Here is a 19,757-nt window from a genome sequence, read left to right as displayed (position 1 = left end):
AATACACTTCTGTTGTTTGTGAATTATTCGTTCTCTGGTATTTTGTTACCATAAGTATGAACAGACTGAGACATGTGAGAAAATGTAAGACTGAGGCAGGTAAGAAAGTTTGAGAAGGATCTATCTGTAGGTTTGGGGTCACATACTGATACAACAGTGTTTGTCCAGTGAATGAAAATGTTTAAAGAATAAATAAAAGGAGGCAGAGGAGAAAAAGTTCTCTTCCATGGTCTTTCTTCATTCACCTGGGAAACAGACTGCGCCCAGTCAATGGGAAAGGAATTCCACAGGATGGGAAGAAGGAGAGGATTGCTGGGAGGGACCTCGTGGCTCAGGACTTTGGTGTGTCTGGACCCCCAGGTCGCTGCCCTACCCTGACTCCCCCCACCACGACCTCCCCCAGGGCCAGGCTCAGCATGGAGAGGCTCATGTCCTGTCCCTTTACCTTCATCTGCCTGAACCTCACTCTCCACAGATCAGCCAAGCAACCAGGGCTTCCTGAGCATGGGGCCCCGGCAACACTGTACCTCCCAAAAGAGTCAAGTTAAACCTAGTCCTCAAAATCACTCTCTCCTTCCTGGGAAAGCACCCACTCCCCTGCAGGACAAGGCCAGAGTCCTCTCTCTCCCCAACTCACTTTACCAGGTGGCCTCAGACTAGCCAGAGGGCCTCAGAGATGCCTCCCTCCATCTTTGTCCAGGCCCAGGAGGCCCCTGTCCTGGGGACCCAATGGCTCTTATTCACCTTCTCTCCACACAGATAAGAGGCCCAGCCTTGCTCAGCGAGGAACCTCAGGACCAGGCTCATTCCCAGCCCACTGCCCACTGTGGCAGACACTCCCTGAACGCCCCACCTCCACGCCGCGGTTCTTGCTGCCCTTGCTGCTGGGCATGCCCTCCTCTGTTCCCGCCTGCCAAAGCCCTCACCAGCTCCAATGAGGGAGACGGACAAGGTGTCTGTGAAGGAACAGCAGTCAAGTGATCATAAGTTGTGACCCGCTCTGAAGGCCTTCTGCTTCTCCTGGCCCGGCTCTCCCACTCGGCCCCCACCTTCTCCCCTGCTTCTCGGCTCCCCCCCCAACCCCTGCACCTCCCTGGGTCTGGGCAGAGCCTCTCAAGTTGGTGCTCAGGAGAGTTCCTGAGCCCGGGAGGCCACACACCTGGCCTCTCCCTCCCATAAGGTGTAAGATTTTCACTTTCTCTTCTTGCTTTTCATTGCTGTTTCTCTTTTTATTTTTTTTTTTTACTCATCAGAAATGTCTCTGTCAATAGTAGGGTAAACTAACCATTGTCCCCAAGGTAGAGAGACGTCTACAGTAACCAGCCAATGCCACGAGGGAATCCAAGTGGCAAGTCACACTCGGGAACTTGCCATACAATGGAGAAACGCTCCCTGGACAGTCTCCAGTTGAGCACTGCCAGGCAGGCGGACCCTTGAGGACTCAGTCAGTGTCCCTGAGGCAGCTGACTGATGATTCTATGTCCTTGTAGTGGCTTTGACACCCGCCCCCCAAGTGACAGTGACCTTGCGTGATGAAGGCTGCTCCACCAGCTCTCCTTGAGAGAGGAGCCCCGTTGTCCATGTGCAATGGCTACTGACCGACACCAGCACCCACACACTTTGGTGCAGCCTGCTGCCTTTAAATGCAGATTTATGGCTCAGATTTATGGCTCTTGACGTTCACTGCACCAACTAAATTGATATTTTCTCTCTTTTGGACTCAGTGGGATGTCCTGAGATGTCCAGAAAGCAGTTCTGAGTCAATCCATGGTGCCCCTGTGATGGAACTGGGGGCAGAGCCACAGACACCCCAAGAATGCATAGCCGCAGGCATGAGTCATGGACCTCAAGTCCAAGGACATCATCTGGGTTTCTGAAGAGCAAGAGGCTCAACACTGCCACTTTCCCGGTCAGTGCTGACAGGTGTCTAGAAGCTGCCTGTCAATTAAATGACACTGGGCTGCTGGGCGTGTTCCCTTCATGGACTGGGCTCAGCCTACAGGCCCCAAACTCAGACACGTCCTCCACATTTGTCTTGGCGTCTGCTCCTTCCCTCTGCTCCTCCAGCCCTCCTTTGAGCCTCAGTAATTTGCCTGAGTGAATCCTTCTCTGAAAATACATTCTCACGTACAGTCCTGCTCGTTCTGACTCTTCAGACTGATGCTTTGATTTCTAGGGACTTCTTGTCTGCCCACAACCCCTGTGCATTTCCAGCACATGTGGGGGGCAGACATGGAACAGGATGTCAGAGGCAATGCGCTCCACCCAGGGGCTGCCCCTTACCTGTTCTGATTAGTGGTGGCCCTCCCCCCTTCCTCAGCCAGCAGGCACAGGCTGCCACTGCTCAGACTCCGGGCCTCGCTGATCAAACCTGGGGAATCTCCTCTGATGGTCTTTTCCTGCCAACTGCACCCCCCACTATAAAGGTGTCAAGCAGAAGCTCTGAGACCTGGCTATGCAGCAGAAGCCCAAGGTCAGCTTTTAAAATCTTGAGTCCCCAGGTCCTTCTCCTAAGGGTTCTGCTTTACTTGTTCTGAAGCGAGTTCAGGAAAGCGTATTTTTACAAATTCCCCCAGTGTGACTATAACAGGCAACCAAGATGGAGACTGAGAATCTGTGTAACACAGGGAAATGCTGTGCAGTGACTTGGTGACTTGGTTTCCTCATCTGTAAGAAAGGATGACCACAGTGCTACCCTCCTGGGGTGTTAGAGGACTGAACGCAGTGATGTGGGCTCCAGCAGAGTCCTGCCAACAGCAGGGTCCCCATGTGCTTCCTCTTCTTCGACTCTGCACATGACTGACTTCCTCCGTCCCTGACCTGGCTCACACACACAGTGGTTCTTAGGAACTGGAGTATTAAATGAGAAGAGAGTCTGGATTTCAGGCCCATTTCAACCCTGTGCAGTGGGAGAACCTTCCTGATCACTGAATCCCAGAAAGACCCCTCAGTCTTGAAGGTGCGAGCATTCAGTGTGTCTTCCACAGCCAAAGGGACAATTCAGGTTCCTGTCCCTTGAACATGAACCCTACATACGAATTGCTTAGGGCATTTGCCCTGCACAAACTCCTGGCCTGAGGCTACAAGCTCAGTTTCTTGTTTTGTTCTGTGTTTATTTTGTGAGGTGCTGGTGTTGAACCCAGGGCCTCATGCACGCTAGAGGAGAGCTCTACCACGGAGCCACGGCCCCACTCCCCGTGTCCTGGGTCTTACCTGGCACATTTCCTTATAGTTGTGGTGCTTAAAATCCAGGTCATCCGTGGTGGTCATTTCATTTCGTCGGTGGTAATAGTTATTAGGATCTGGGGACAGAGAGATGACCTTGAATTCATTCACACCATTCTGTTACTTGTGGTAACCCTGTTAGGGCTTGACTCATGAAAGCACCGGGGGGATGGCAAAGCCTTCCCAGCCCAGTCCAACCTCGAGCTCCTAACATTGGCTCAGAGGCAGAGAACCGAGACACAGGGAGCAAGACAGGGTTTGGAATCACCCAGTGGCTAAGGGTGCAGAGCCAGGGTGCCTGGGTCCAGATCTTTTCCATTTATGTGCTGTGTGATCTTGAGCAAGTCACTAGTCAGTCTTTGCCTTCGTTTTTCACCCATAAACAGGGAATAGAGTGGTTCTGGCCTCACCGATCTACTGGTAGTGGTAGAGGAAACATCCTATGTGCCTAGCAAACAGCCTCTCTAAAGAAATAGATGCAATATCAAAGCTGTGCGCATATGCAGGGACTTTAGGAAGTGTGTGGACACTGCTGGGCTCTTACTGGGGACACATTCCTTTTGTTCTTCCTAACAGAGGCCCCACATTTGGAAGTCCCCTCTTCCCACCTCTAGAAAACTCAGGGCCCCAGCTCCAGGCCATCAAAGCATGCCCGCCCCCAGCCCCCCGGCCACTCTAACTGCTCCAGCACTTGGGCACAGAGGAGAACGGGAAAAGTGTGCAGAAGCACATCGCCTGCTTGCCACAGTGGGCATCTGACTACAAGAGGAACTAGCCCCAGGAGGACCTCAGGGACATGGACTACCAGGAGCAAAAGACAGAGAAGCCCAACTACATCAGGAGCTGCTGAATAGCCAGCCCTGCAGCTCGGCCCTCCCTGGACTTGCACTCACAAGACACAGAGTGACCATAATGCTGAAGTCAGTGAGTTCCCTTCATGGGAGCATAAGTTCCTTGGTAGGTGTAATCAGACCATATTAACCGCGGTGACCCTGAGGACTAGGGCTTGGGCTCTGGGGAGGACATGCATGCTCTTCGCTTGATTCCCTTCCAGAAGCATAAGTTGATTTTTACCCTTTAATTTCTTAAGCTTGTATTCTGCATATAATTATAAAAACCAAAGAACACACAGAAAGAAGGGGACACTGAGGAGGAAGAACAAGGAGGACAGCAGGAAGGGACATCCGTTGGTGCTGAGGTCCTTCTCCTCATCTGATGATGACAGGAAAGGAGGGTGGCAGGCCCCGGCCAGCCTGGTAGCATCTCCAACAGCACCAGCTCCCGACAGGAAGAACATGGGAGCTTTGGAAGGCCGACCCACAACCCTAGGAGCATGTGAGCAGCTGGAGAGCCACAGCGGCCTTGGCTTGATGCAGGAGGCTCCAAGGTCATTCTGGAAGCAGAGCCAAGGTAGGTGGCAGAAGGACGGGCACTTGCTCCCTAGGGTGGCAGGCTGGGCCCTATCTCTGATCCGAATGTGCAGCACTGGCTCTTTGTCAGAACCAACCTGACAGAACCTTCTGACTCAGCAGGGTAGAACCACACTTTAACAGAACGCCAGCTGACCCTGCAGGCCGGAAGGCTGACAGCCGCCCAGTGTGTGGCAGCAGGGAGAAGGCATCAGTGATGTTCCACCCAGCCGGTCAGCTGAGCCAGCCCTGCGCCCTTGAAGATGGCTTCACCCTTCAGAACTGAGGTCACCTGCCACAAGGTAAGAATCACAGATGAACACAAACACTGAAAATAGAATTTTAAATCTTCACAAAAGGTTTTCCAGTGATACAATCAGATACGAGTAACCAAGGAGAAAAGGAAATGTCTCCGGAGGCAGGCGGGCATGCTGGCCAGCAAGAACAGAGAGGCTCAGCCAGAGGCCCACTCATTTCTCCAACACTTTCCTTTGGGGAGTGGGCTGACAACACCTCTGGCAAGCTGCCTTCCCTTTGAATTCCAAACCTGTAGATTTCAAAGCAAATGAGAAGCATGTATTTTTTGCATTAATTTCCACCAAACCTACCCAGTCATCTACAGTGAACCTAACCAGAGCTGTGTGCTGAGAGCTATTCCACACCCTGCCCCAGTCTCTGGGGCCTCTTTCCAAAGGACTTGAAAGCCCCCTTTGTTTTCCAACACAAGTTCTGCCTTCAAGGTTGTGAAAAGCAGTGAAGAAAAACTGAGAGCCTCCAGGACAAAAGAACTTTGTGTCTGGGATATTCTTCCTTCCTTAAGACTAATCAGTTTGCTGAAAGGTTCAGGTACAAGTTCCAGAACTGTCTCAAAGCCACAGCGAGTTTGCACAACTTTCAGTCTCCCTATCCTGAAAAAAATTCTTCTTTCCTGTCCATTTATTCTGACTGGCCAAGGTTTTAATTGAGGCTCTACTAGGAGCCACAGTCTGAAGTAATGAGTGCACACAGAGCAATTGGCATCCCATGTGTCCATCCCCAAATTCCCTCTGTGGGCAAAAGAATTCCTTTCCCTGTGAGTTCTGAGGGAGCTGCGCTGCCATGTGACTCAGGCCAGCCAGTTAACACACTTGTTCTGGCCACAGTCACTGGGCCCAGTGATCCCAGGATCCACACGGGGCCACCAGAAGACTCTTAGCCCAGATCTGAGGAGTCTCTCCTTCTGGAATCTCTCTGAAGAGAGGATGACTTTGGTCATCAGTGGCCACCTGCCTGTCTGCAAGAGACCAAGTGAGCCCTGACCTAGAAGGCCCTGAGACAGTAGACCTACCCTAACCTGAAGCCAAATTCAGACCCGCTCCTAAGATTTGACATCAGCCCACTTTTTTCTCTTAAGCTAGTTGGAACAGCGTGCTCCCATCTGAAGCCCCAGCTGCCTCAGTCTACAAGCCCGACTGTCTCAGATGGAGCTTTGGCTCCTGTCTCCTTCGGGGCACATCCTATATGCTGAAAAACAGCTGATTCCTCAGAGACACCCTAGTTACAGGGACAAACTCCAGACCTTGGTACCTAAAGCTGTCTTCCCAACAGACTCCCCTTACCAAACTCCCCAAATGCTCTGTTCCCCTGATTCTGCTGACTGAGATGTGGTCTAACCAGAGAGAGGCCACCATGTGCTGGTTTGCTTGGGGCTGTCCTGGTTGATAAATTGAAAACTTCCTGTGTCCAAGACAATTGGGATGGGTGGTCACCCCGTCTAGCAATCAACTCTAGCAAGCAGATCTCCCTTTACAAGGCAGTATACTCATGCAGCTTAAAGGCTCAACTCTCACAGCAGATGCACATGTTTTCCTATTAAATAATTAACTGTTAATTCTTTGGCCCATTGTTCACTACCTCAATGACCACAGTAAATGAGAGCAATCTTGTGATCTCATCTTCAGTTGGATCTGGCCTGTGTCCGGCTGACACCCGGTGCTTAATGGAGACATGGCTTCCGTCTTGGAGCAAAAGGCCTTCCCTCGCTTGGTGCCATTGTTACGGAACACTGCTATATGCCACATGCTTCACTCAATATGCGCAGCACTATCCAGCTACAGAACATTTTTCATCTTGCAGACCTGAAACTCTAAACCCATGCAACTACAGCGCCCCATTTTCTTTTACTTCTGAGCTTTAAAAATCCTATTAATAGTCCATGGTCTATGGTAATGCACTTTCCAGCTCAAAGATTTCTGGAAATATTCACCAAGTCTTAAAAAGCAACCCGCACCCTCCAAGTCCGCCTCCACCAGAGGCCTCACAGGAAAAGGAGAAGGGAGGGCATGGTTGGAATGCAGAGATGCAGAATGGAGGTAAGTACATTTTTCATAAAAAGAATTCCAGGAAGCATGGAACTGGTGGCTGCATTTAGACCTCAAGGTCACCTTGGGTTTGGGGAGCTGCATTGTCTGCACAACTCTGGCTTCAATCTCATTAACTTTCATGAAGGTATCTTTTCCGCACAGCGATGATGAGAGGCTCAACTTGGACCTCTGTGCCACCCTGGTCCTCGGACCTGACTACCACCAGGCGGCATGTGTGAACACTAGTGCACCTCTGGACAGAGTGCTAAGTAACTTCTAGAAGAAAAATGGTCCTAAATATTTAGGGGGGGACAGCAGAATACTGCTGAGGCCATACTTGACAGCCACCCAGATTTCACAATGCAACTGTCTCTGCGAGTGATTCAACAGCTCCCAGGACCTATCTTCAAACACACCCCAAGAATAACTTCACAGAGAAATATTTATTTCATGAGACTTGCACAGGCTGCCCTCTGCCCTTTGCTAACAACAGATAAATTCCTGCCTGCAGAGAAGAACCATGACCCTTCTCTTTAAAGCAAACAGACTGGCGGTTGCTGAACAAGAGTCCCAGGTTCATGTAAAGAGGGCCAGAGTCCATGACTCCCCCTCTGCAGATACCTACTGACTTCAGGGCCTTAGGACACACTGAGCCCGGCAGGCACCGAATGGCAACAGGCTGGACCTGGACAGCAGTGCCCAGTTCCAACACAACAGGCCACAAAAGGAGACTTCAATCTCAAACCAGGCAGCCTCTCCCCAAGCCATCCTTGACAATGGGCGCTTCCTTTGTCCCAGCAACCCCACACTCCCCAAGGCAATCCTGGGAATTAACCGTGGACATGCACACGTGGAATAGTGATGTGAAATGGTGATGGAGGAACAGGGATGCCCACTGCGGGTGTTCACAGAATCAGGACGCTGGAAACAACTCAACTTCCAACTCTCCAAGGCAGATTAAAAACACAGGATCTCTCCATGGATTAGGAGAGAAAGCATCAGTAAGACAGTGGGTCTCTGCCAGTTTTAATGACATAAAAAAAGTAGGTGTGAACAATTATAAAACAAAATATCTGACATGAGGGAAATTAAGTAGGTACCTAGATTCAACTTGGTCTCAAAAAATCCATGGTTGCCAAAGCGAGTTCATAGAAACTATGGGATTGAGAGGAAAAGAGCACAATGACATAAACACACTTGACAACCCAGTAAAAGTGAGTTCATGATAGGGGTGGGGTAGTGATAGACACAGCCTCAGAGCTGGAGGTGCCAGGCCCCCAGAGCACTAGGAAGAACTGGGGGTCCAGAGGGAGCTGGGGTCAGCTCACACCTGCAAGATCAAGTGCAGGGAGGCTCCCTGGAGGAGCAGCCTGGGAGAGATGAGTCATGGCTCGCTCCTGGTCCTCCTGACTCAGGGTGCCCAGGAATGAGAAAGTTCCTGCCTGCTGCCTTCCCTGGAGATGTCTGGGCAGGAGGAAGAGGCTGCTACCACAGGTCCCTGAGCACACAAGCCAACCATCTATGAGAGCCAGCTCAGGCCAGCCTGTCCAGAGCAAGACAGAGCAGGGACCCAGCTGGCTCAGGAGTCCCCACCATTCTCCCTGTTACCCTAGGGTCACACACTAAAACCATCATGTAGAGATAGGGCCAAGAAAACACAACCAATAAGAATAAGTGACCCAAGACACAGGCATCCCATGAAGCTCTCTAAACAAGACCACATCAAGGGTCAAGTTTAAAGTGAACTTCTGCTGCTGCTGGCCTACCTCCTCTACCTAGAAGAGTGGGATCTGAAGAGACAAATAAATGTGGCCTCCAAAATTTTTTTTTTGTAGTGCTAGGAATGGAACCCAGGGCCTTGCACATGCTCACAAGAGCTCGATGGCTGAGTTGTACCCCAATGCTCCAAAACCCCTTTATAGTGTCTCTGCTCACCCTTGAGTGGTGGGGTTGGGTAATTGTCAACCTTGAAATATGCACAATGGGAAAAACCTCCCTTGGCAAGAGACCTCGATACCCCCAATGTTCATGATGCTTCTTAGCAGGATAATGGGGGTACTTGTTTTCTTTTGGGTTCACTTGTATTTTCAAAATATTCTAAATAGACACATCTCTTCTTTTTAACACTAGAAAACATTTGTGCAGTTTAATTTTACTCACCCCGGCTGGCACCTGTTTTGTGTCAGCATCCTGCCCTGCAGGAAGTGCAGGTGGGTGGACTCACCTGGCAGTGGGCAGCCTAGGATCTCCATCCTCAGACAGATGCTGCCGTTGTCAAACCAGGACTGCGGGTTGATGCGGATGTAGCGGGCCACCATGGGAACAGGCAGCTCGTTGAGCACAGGGATCTCTTTTTCACTGTTTCCTTCAAATATCTATTTATGTTCAAGGGGGAAAGGAGGCTCTTGTAGGGTTTGATTATTGGGGGTGTGAGATTGGCAGTCCACTGGCTCAACAAGAGGCTGTTGAGGAATACCTAATGTGTGTTGAGCACTGAGGAGAGGGAGAAAGGAGTCAGGTCCCAGGAAGCCCCCATCGATTGGGGCCTGGGGAGAACCTATTGACTGTAAGATAACTATCAAGGTCAGGGCAAAGGAACACCACAGAGCTTTTGTATTTCAGCAGAAGAAGACCAAGCAAAGCTGTGGGGAAGCAGTTGCATTTGACCTGACATGGGGGGAAAGACATACCTATCTTGGAATATTCTAGAGAAAGACACAGCAATGGGTTCCCAGGTAGAAGAGCAGCTGGCACCCTTCTACCAGGACACAGGGATGTGGGTGATAAGGAATCTGCAGGCGGTGTGCGAGATGGGTGTGAGACAGGGGACATGGTGCTGGGAATGTGCCCTTGAGTATCTCAGTGTGACTGCAGTGTGAAGCTGCACCACATCACAGAGCTAAAGATCCAAGGGCATTAGAAAAAGTTAGGAAACTCATAACTGAACAGCTGTGAGGGGCCCTGGATGCTGTCTCTCTCCAGGGCTGGCCTGGGTGTGGGTAAGAGGCTGGGTTCAGACCCTGCGACAGGAGGAAAGGCAGGAGTCCACATCGTCCCCAAAGGTGACCACCTGGTGCTGAACTTTGGGCCATGGAAAGGGGTCACTGTCCATCACACTCTCAGGGTTGGCTGGAGTGGACCCAGAAATGGTAAGTCCCAGGTGACTAGGCATATCACGTCTCTCTGCAGGGTCCCACACAGCCAGAACCAAGAAGAGACTCACCATGTCTCCAGATCCGTTCTTGACAGTGACCCACGTGTGGCTGTCATTGCTCACCATGACCTTATAGGACGTCACCCAGTCACTCCTAGGAGAAAACAAAGCATCACTGGATCTGTACAATGTTTACCTCCTCCAGGTGGGTGGAGAAATAAGACAGCAGAGGCTCTTGTGGGGTTCAATTATTGGGGGTGTGAGAGTCGACAGTACACTCGTTCAGCAAGAGGCTGTTGAGGAATACCTAACGTGTGTGCAGTGCTGAGGGGGAGGGAGAAAGGAGTCAGGTCCAGGAAGCAGACATGCTCTTCCCAGCACTGGGCCAAACCCTGGTTCCAAGCCACTGGCTATGCAACCTTGGCCAGGTAATTGACCCATCTATGCTGCTGGTTACTCGTCCTTAGGCTGGGAATCATGGAAGCACCTACCTTAAAGGATTTGGGAAGCAAAGAACAGTTTGATACCCTCTAACATGTGGGACCATGCCCAGCCCCAGGCAGCGCTCAGCAGTAACCACACATAACAGGGCATTTGTTTGTAGTCAACAGTGACATAGCCCACAGGAAGAGTTTGGGGAAATAGTCTCAGGACAGGCCAGAAACTGCTTAAACATTTCATTCGGGAAACTGACTTGGGAATGTAACAAACCAGATCCTGCAATTGCAAACCAGATCCTGCAACCAAAAACCAAACAGCTTGGGTCTCTGAGGGACGCTGAGTCTCTCCCTGGCTGTCCTGGTCACACAGATGGTCCCTGCCAGTAGTGTGCAGACTCAAAGCCAAACCTCTGTCAGTACATCCTACTGCCCCAATGTCACTGGGGACAAAGCAGCTGTAATCTGACTTCCCGGAGAAAAGCTCAAGGGGAGAGACTCAGCAAACTCAGAGCAAGAACTTGAATGTGGTGAGAACACTTCTTCCCTCTGCCTCATTTTTCATAATATTAATTCTTAGGCAGGGTAGAAATTTTCCCTCTGCCTTCACCCTTCCTCATTTCTTAAATACTGGCCCTAAGCACCTTCCCTGGTTTTCTCACAAACTCTGCCCGCTGAACTGCTTGGGATCCTTCCCGTGCTGTGAAGTCCACTTGGTCTCAGGGTCCAGAGCTTTCCCAAGAAGGTTCTGAGCTTCTTGTCGAGTCAGGAGTGGCCAGTGAGTCTTCAGACACAGCAGCTGGTTTTATTCATTCTGGTTCATCTGACAGACGTGGCATGAAAGTTCTTCTCGGGGGCTTTCACACAGGCTTGGAAACAAACCCGTGCCTGTCACCTTCTCCCCTCTTCCCTGCTCCCCACCAACTGCTCCAGATCCCTGCAAGAAGCCAGAATCTCCCAAGCAACACGATTCCCCCTGCGAGCCCCAGGCCGGAGCCCACCACTGCAGTGGACGTAGCAAACAGGCCCTTGAGAAGCACCTCCCTCGGCTCAGGTGTCCTCTGCTGGACAACGACCGTCCCCCCAAACAGCAACCCCTTTACCCCATCTCGATTCCCAAATGACTCACAGGAGGTGCCGCTTTGTGTCAGCTGACACGTTCCCACTGGGCTCTGGAGGCAGAGGTCAGAGTTGGGGTCTGCAGCTATTGAGGGAGAGGTGGCACATTTAGGTGACCCCTCGGGCAAAAGAAACACACACTCCACAAAAGGGAGGTAGAAAGAAAAATGGAAATAAATCCTCTGAAGAAGGAAAGAGAGAGAAAAAAAAGAGAGAATGAAATAATTTCTCAAACTTAAAAAACATATAGATAAAAATTGTGTTTGTTTGAATAATGACTCAGTGATGCCTTGGAACTCTGTCTGAACTGCAGAGCAGCCGGGTCTCCTGCCCACTTTACCCTCTACTTGATGTCTAAGTGACATCTCTGAGCTTTCTGCCACTGTGCACCCCAACATGGTGGCCTCCGGGAAAGTACCACCATCCCCCCAGGCGTCAGGGTCCAGGAACCATCCTTGGCTCTCACACCCCGCCCCTCCCCTACATTCCAGTCACCATGTTTAGGCTATTCGACCACCCACATCTTTGCAGAAGGCTCACAACTCTGTCCTAACTCCCTTGTGACCAACCCAGCCCATTCTCTGGGGCCAGGACTATTACAGTTGCCTCTACATGGTCTCCTGGAATCTAAACTGCTCCCCAGTAAATCCCAGAGTCAGAGGCTCACTTTGCTAGTGCAATATCATGTCACCTCCTGCTTGAAATACCTCTTAACTTTAAGCATCTAGCCTTCCAACAGCAGGTGTATCCTCATCTTAGTATGAAGACCAAAATCCTCACCATGCTGTGCAAGACCCTAACTTACCTCTTGTTTTCTGTGTTCTCTCCTTCAATTCCCCATATGGAAACACACTCTGCTGCCTCAGGGTCTTTAACATACAGTTCCATCCGTCTCAACTGCTTCTTCTGTTTGCCTCTAAATTATTCAGAAATCAAACTGTATCAAAAAGCCTGTCCTGGCCCTCCTATCTAGCCAAGTTTTCATTGTATGTCCTTTTCATTCTTAGTTTGGGTTTGGGATTTTAAACTCCTTTTTTGAAATCGTCTGATAGTGTCTTTTATCCCCTACAGGAGTCCAAACAACTCACAGATGGAGAAAGGAGAGACCGGGTGCTCTGGAGGCCACACAGGAAGCCTGGAGCACCCAGTGAGGGCCAAAGGTGCAGGGCCAGGCCAGGTGGGCTCTGGAGGCCATGTGGTGGGAGCAGGACTTCTCTGTCATGCAGTAGGGAGCTGACCCCCAGCCCTGAAGTCCACCAAGCAGCCCGGTCAAAAGTACCTGAAGGCCAACTAGAAATTCTCCTCTGCCTCCTAAATTTGCCTCATCATAGGATGCTTGCTATTTGGAGATGTAGTTCCCTGTTTGCACTGTAAAGCTGCCTCTCCTTCCCCGACCTTTGAACCCAGCTGAGGTGAACACGCCCACAGAGGGGTCTTCTGGCCCCAAGTTCTCGTGAGGCCTTTGCTCATTTTGTCTCAGACTTTGTCTTACTGTCATCATGATGCAATGCTGTAGATGCAACCCGGGGCCTCTGCCTCGCACACGCTGGGTGAGAGCTCTGCCCTGGGCCACGCCTCAGCCCGCTGTCTCCCGCGGTTCCTATTATCAACTACAGCCATGAGATTTTCCTTCCACTCTCTGTGCTTTTCAGTATTCCTCTCTGAGCAGATACTCCGCCTTATCTGCCCATTTTACTGCCAGTGAGGATCTGAGTCATTTGGGGTCTGAACTATTAAAAGCAGTGCTCCTGTAAATATTTTTGTATGTGTCTCTTGGCAAATTTATACAAAATCCTGTTTGGTGTATAATTGGGAGAAGAATTTCTGGGTCACTGAGTCATAGATGTCTATTTATATATGTATGTTCAGCTGCAGCCATTTTCCAAGTTAATTGGAACTATTTGCACTCAGGCCCCAGAGAGCCCCCACTGCTCCGGGTTCTCGCCAACATGTGGCATGTCTTTCCCCTTCATCTTTGCCATTCGGGTGAGTGTTAAGTGAACTACTTGGCAACTAACGAAGCCATAGGTTTCACAGGTCTATTGACATTTGAGTAACATCTATGAGGTTCTTACATTCCCCCCCTTCTCCAGTTAAGTTAGCCACTTTTTTAATACAGGTTTTCAAGAGTTCTTTCTGCATTCTAGAGATGAGATTTTTGATTGAATATATGGTCTGAAAGTATTATCTATGATTCCGTCATTTCATTCACTTTCTTTGTACCTTTTGACAAAAAGATTTTCTTAATACCAATCAATTAACTATTTTTCTTTATCATTGTTTAGTATTTGTGCCCTTTTCAATAAATTTTTGTTTTCTCTTGAAAGCTTCATTGCTTTATCTTTCACATTTACTTCTGCAACCCATCTGAAATTGATTATCGTATGGTGTGAAGTAGGGGTTAAGATACATTAGGTGCAGGGTCTCTATTCTAGTGCCTAAGTCTTTGATCCACTCTGAGTTGATTTTTGTGCAGGGTGAGAGATAGAGGTTTAATTTCAACTTGCTACATATGGATTTCCAGTTTTGCCAGCACCATTTTTTGAATAGTCTATCTTTTCTCCAGTGAATGTTTTGGGCACCTTTGTCTAGTATAAGATAACTGTATCTGTGTGGGTTTGTCTCTGTGTCTTCTGTTCTGTACCATTGGTCTACAAGTCTATTTTGGTGCCGTTTTTATTACTATAGCTCTGTAGTGTAGTTTAATGTCTGGTATTGTGATGCCTCCTGTTTCACTTTTCTTGCTCAGGATTGTTTTGGCTATTCTAGGTTTCTTATTTTTCCAAATAAATTTCATGATTGCTTTTTCTATTTCTATGAAGAATGTCCAAATCTTCACCATGTTGGCCAAATATCTGACTTCCTTAACAAGACCCCTAAGGCACAAGAAGTAAAATCAAGAAATTTAAATTAAATTTAAAAGCTTCTTCTCAGCAGAGGAAACAAACAATAATGTGAGGAGAGAGCTTAAGATTGGGAGAAAATCTTTACCACATGCACCTCTGATGAAGCATTAATCTGTATAATATATAAAGAACTCAAAAAATTTGACACCAAAAAAACATAAATAACTCAATCAATAAATAGGCTAAGCAATTGAACAGACACTTCACAGAAGAAGAAATACAATTGATAAATAAAATATATGAAAAAATGTTCAACATCTCTAGTAATTAGAGAAATGCAAATAAAAATTGCACTAAGATTTCATCTCACTCCAGTCAGAATGGCAGTTATCAAGAACACAAGCAACAATAAATGTTGGCAAGGATGTGGGGGAAAAGGTACACTCATACATATCTGGTGGGGCTGCAAATTGGTGCTACCACTATGGAAAACAGTATGGAGATTCCTCAGAAAACTTGGAATGGAATCACCACTTGACCAAGTTATCCCACTCCTCTATTTATACCCAAATGACTTAAAATAAGCATACTACAATGATGCAGCCACATCAATGTTTATAGCAGCTCAATTCACAATAGATAAACTTTGGAACCAACCTAGGGGTCCCTCAATAGATGAATGGGTAAAGAAAATATGATATGATATGATATATATATATATATATATATATATATATATATATATATACAATGGAATATTACTCAGCTTTAAAGAAAAATGAAATCACAGCATTTGCTAGTAAATGGATGGAGGTGGAGAATATCATGCTAAGTAAAATAAGTCAATCTCAAAAAACAAAGGCTAAATGTTTTCTCTAATATGCAGATGCTAATTCACAATGAGGGAGGGGCACTAGAGAAGTATAAAGTTACTTTATTTACATAGAGAGAAATAAAGAGAGGGGAGGGGATGTGGGGAGAGGAAGGATAGTAGGCTGAAACAGACATTATTACTTTATGTACCTATATGACCACATGACCATCGTGATTCTACAACATGTGTACTCAGAAAAATGAGAAATTATATCCCATATATCTATGTATATCAAAGTACGTAATGCATTCTGTTGTCATGTATAACTAATTAAAACAAATTTTAACAAATCTTTTAAAGATACATTGTTTTCCATATGGGCTTCCAATTAACTCAGGAAATTTACATGATGATCTTACTGCTGCTCCTCTGTGGCACTTTTGTTATAAGTCGTATTACTATTCATGTGGAGGTGTGTTTCTAGACCCTCTATTCTGTTCCCTTGGTCTATTCCATACCTTATCCTAAACCTGCCTTAATTTCTACAGATTTATGACATATTTTAATATCTTGCATTGTGTTTCCCCACTTTGATTTTGCTTTTCTAATTTATCTATCCTTGGCCCTCCCATATAAATTTTAGGATCAGTATGTTAATTGCCAAAACAGAGTCTTCTGGGATTTTAACTGGAATAACATGACATTGAGTATAGAAATGAGTTTTATACTTTTGCATCTTTACAATATTAACTCTTCCAATCCATAAACATGATATACCCACCTATTTACTTACATTGATTGCCAGATTTGCTATATTTATTCTTAAGTAGTTGATTTTTCAATGATTTTAAAGATGATATCACTTTAAACTTTATTTTCAACTTGTTTATTTTAAGGATATATAAATGCTTTTTGTATCCAGCTATTTTGCTAATTCATTAGTTAATTCTAATAGTTTGTAGATCTCTTTAGCTATTTTATGGATATGATTATGTCATCCAAAAGCAATGGCAGTTCTGTTTATTTCCAATCATTAGGTTTTCAATTTCTTTTTCTTGCTTTAGTACTTGCTAAGACTTCCAGTTGAATGCTGAAAGCCGTGGTAATAACGGACATTTTTGTCTCCTCACTGGGACTGAAGGAAAGATTTCAACATTTCACCATTGAACAAGACCACACATGCCCACGTTTAAAACCACTTGGCATTTAGTAAATGTACAATAATAATATGAGCAGAGAAATGAATTCTAACCATTTTATTAGCTCTAATCCACTTTTATTCTTTGTAACTACATGAACTTAAAAAGCCACCTCTTCTTCTGAAAATAATAGCTACCATGAGAATGTGTGTTCATTTTTAAATTAAGAGATGTTATAGTGGAAGGTTAAGACTGCTGGTTCTGAGGTCAAGAAGCCAAAAGTTAAATTCTAGTTCTTCCACTTCCTTCCCTGTGACTTCTTACAGCTCTGCTGTAAAAAAAAATAAAAGACACCAACTCTACCTTCTTGTTCAGTCAATGAGATGGACCAAAGCAGTAGGGGCTGAGCTCAGTGCCAGATGCACAGCATGTGCCCTTCCTAGAGGGGCTGTTAATAAGGATTCCCTCCTCCTGGGCATATGTCAAATCCCAGGCTGGCCCCAGGATGTCAGGCTGGACGGAAGCACAAGCGGAGGCTTCTCCAGGTACTCTGGGGAGCGGCTCTTCAGGCTTAACCTTCTTGCTCTTGTGATGGAAATGAGCTGTCAGAGCCATAAAGAAATTAAGGAGGAGTTGTTTTAATTAAAATTAATAGGTTGATAATACAGGGTGAGAGAAGAGCCACCTGCCCATCATTGTGACGCTGAGACTGACTGTGCCTTCCACAGGAAGAGGCTAAAGCCACGGGATGGCTAAGTCCTGCTCCTAGCCCTACAGCTACAGCACCCCCGACATTTCCAGCTCCAGTGTGTGGCGGAGGGAGCGAGGCACCTGCAGCAGAGGCCGGGAGGCGGGGCAGGCTGGCTGGCACACCTCACCCTTGTCCACTCCAAGGCTGCATATTGGATTCCTTTGTCAGGGCTCACTCATTGTGTGGAGAGCTAGCCGTGTAGACTGTAGCCACAATGGCCCTGCTCTTTGGTCTCCTAATCCTTAGATAAGGCTTGAAATTCATAGCACTTTTGTGGCTTTTCTTCCACTTCCCTCAGAGAGATTATTTCACATCACAAAGCCACCTTGATATTATTTCCTCAGCACTGAAGGCTTTGACTCAAAGCCCCAGGGTCCAAGCAAAGAAGCCCTGCATCAGAGGCTTCTGGAGAGCAGACAGGGCCCCCATGACGCTCCTCTGGGCTGCAGCAGCTCCCTCAGCTTAGAAATGTGAAAACACAACAAAACACCCTCCTATGCCATTATCACACCCCCTAATCCATCCTCCCTTAAAACCAGGGAAACAGAGGAGTGGGCCACAAAGAAGAAGCGGAACTTGGGGAGACAGGACTGCGTGATGAAGACCTGGTGTCCATACAAATAAAACGCCACAGCAAAGGGTCACGGAGCCTCCACTGTGGCTCAGCCGCGCCCTGGTTACCCTGAATCAACCCTCAGAGGGCAAAGAAGGGGTGTCTGCTTGCAGGGCCCTGTGTAGGGGCCCGGTTATGAGGGGAGGAAAAGAACAGCAAGCAGTGTGCCAAGGAGACACCTGGGCTGCGGGGGAGGTGCCGGCGACGGGGCAGGGGAGGGCATCCAGACATTAAGCCAGGAAAGCTGGACTTTTCCCAGGACTCTCAAAGGGACAAAAATGGCGTTACAACAGGAGCACCTACTCGGTTCCCGAGGAGCACCCAGGAGGTTCTCTGAGGTTTCACTGGCTGGCAATCTTAAAACATCATTGAACCTACGAGAAAACATCCCCTGGGAGAAACAAAACAGCTCATTTAGATCCCAAAGAACTTCAGATTTTGAAACTATTGCATACATATTTTTAATTTTCTTTATCAAAGATGCAAACAGATGCTCCTCCACTCAGGATGCAGTCACATTCCCACAAACACAGGTTCTGACCTACTGTGCATCACGGCTTGGTGACTCGGCCCACAAGAGGCCACATGGGCAGGGCCATAGCTCACTGCCACTGGCCAGCATCAGGAGAGAGCTTCCTACCAGCCCAGGAAGAGAGACATCCCCTGCCCTTGCACTGCCTTCGCAGCCCTGGCGGGGTCAGGCTCAGTGGCATGGTGGGCTCATGGTGTTGGTTTTATTGTGATGCTTAAAGCCTTACAAATAGATTACACTCATCTTTTGTACCCATCAAATGTTACAGAAGGAGAAAGAGAAAATATTTATTTGAATGTTGTATAATAGGCTGACATACAGGACAGTACCACAGTTCTCTTGCAAAAAGGATGTATGTGAAGATGCGACTCATCTCTTAAAGGCAGACTTGAAGAAAAAAAAGATAAATCTTATATAACTTCTTATATGCAATTTTTCTGTCCTTGAAAGAACAATTCTATTAAGATTTCCTAGTAATAATTCAAATGGCACGTTAGTCTTCAAAATCCCTCTGCCTACTTGGTCTGATTTCATCCTAGAGAAACAAGCAAAGTTCCTCATTAGGCACATGGTTGCTAACCGGCTTGGTAGGAGGAAAGTGCCATGTGGCTTTTATTCCTATACATAAATGCTCCAGTCTCTCCTCTGGTCTTCATCAAACTTCTCTCGTTCCTTGGTTCTGGGTACAAGGTTTCAGTACCCAGACCTATCCAGTGCTTCAGGGGTGTGTGAGCAAGCTATTGTAAGCCACATGTGATGAACAGTAGCTGTTCTTCTCAAAAGTACCTATCACCAGTACTTCTCAGTCATTTGCAAATAACCTCCCTTTCTACAAACACAGTCTAGGGCTGATGCACCATCACAAAACAGTTCCCAAATGTGGAACACAGAAAGCACCAGACAAACATGGAGTCTAGATCTTGATGAATTTTCCTAAGGATGGTTCAGTAACATCACTGTCTTCAGTAACCAGAGAACCTCAGATGTCTGAAGGTGTGCCGAAAAATGGTAGTAACCTATAGAACTGCTTTGATTGTATCTGTATGGGACACTGTGGGGACGTTCAGCCCTGTTGTTTTGAGTTACATTTCCACTTTGACCCTTATGCATGGTCACATTTGAAGCAGCTGTTTCATGGAGCATGACCCTGCACCTTGCCAGGCTGAATAGCCTGAAGGTGGTCACCTGACAGAAACCAGGACAGTCACATTCGACTGGCCTAATGGAACACCTGACCCAAACAGAGCCAAGACATTCTTCCATGGGATTCTGGATCTGAATGCAAGAGGTGGCTAGAGTCAGAAGCCACAGCCCTCGGGTGCTAAGGGCAGTTCTATTGCTCATTCTGTGGTCAGAGAGGCAGAGGACACTCTACA

The 19,757-nt window shown here is 47.5% G+C and overlaps 1 pseudogene; it reads right to left on the bottom strand.

Annotated features, from left to right (window-relative positions):
- Positions 1-19,757, bottom strand: part of LOC143640349 (inactive carboxypeptidase-like protein X2) — a 91,270-nt pseudogene that overhangs the window by 22,114 nt on the left and 49,399 nt on the right.

The sequence above is a fragment of the Callospermophilus lateralis genome, unplaced genomic scaffold, assembly GCF_048772815.1.
Source record: "Callospermophilus lateralis isolate mCalLat2 unplaced genomic scaffold, mCalLat2.hap1 Scaffold_190, whole genome shotgun sequence".
NCBI classification, from domain to species: Eukaryota; Metazoa; Chordata; class Mammalia; order Rodentia; family Sciuridae; genus Callospermophilus; species Callospermophilus lateralis.
This window is presented reverse-complemented; position numbering and strand designations above follow the sequence as displayed.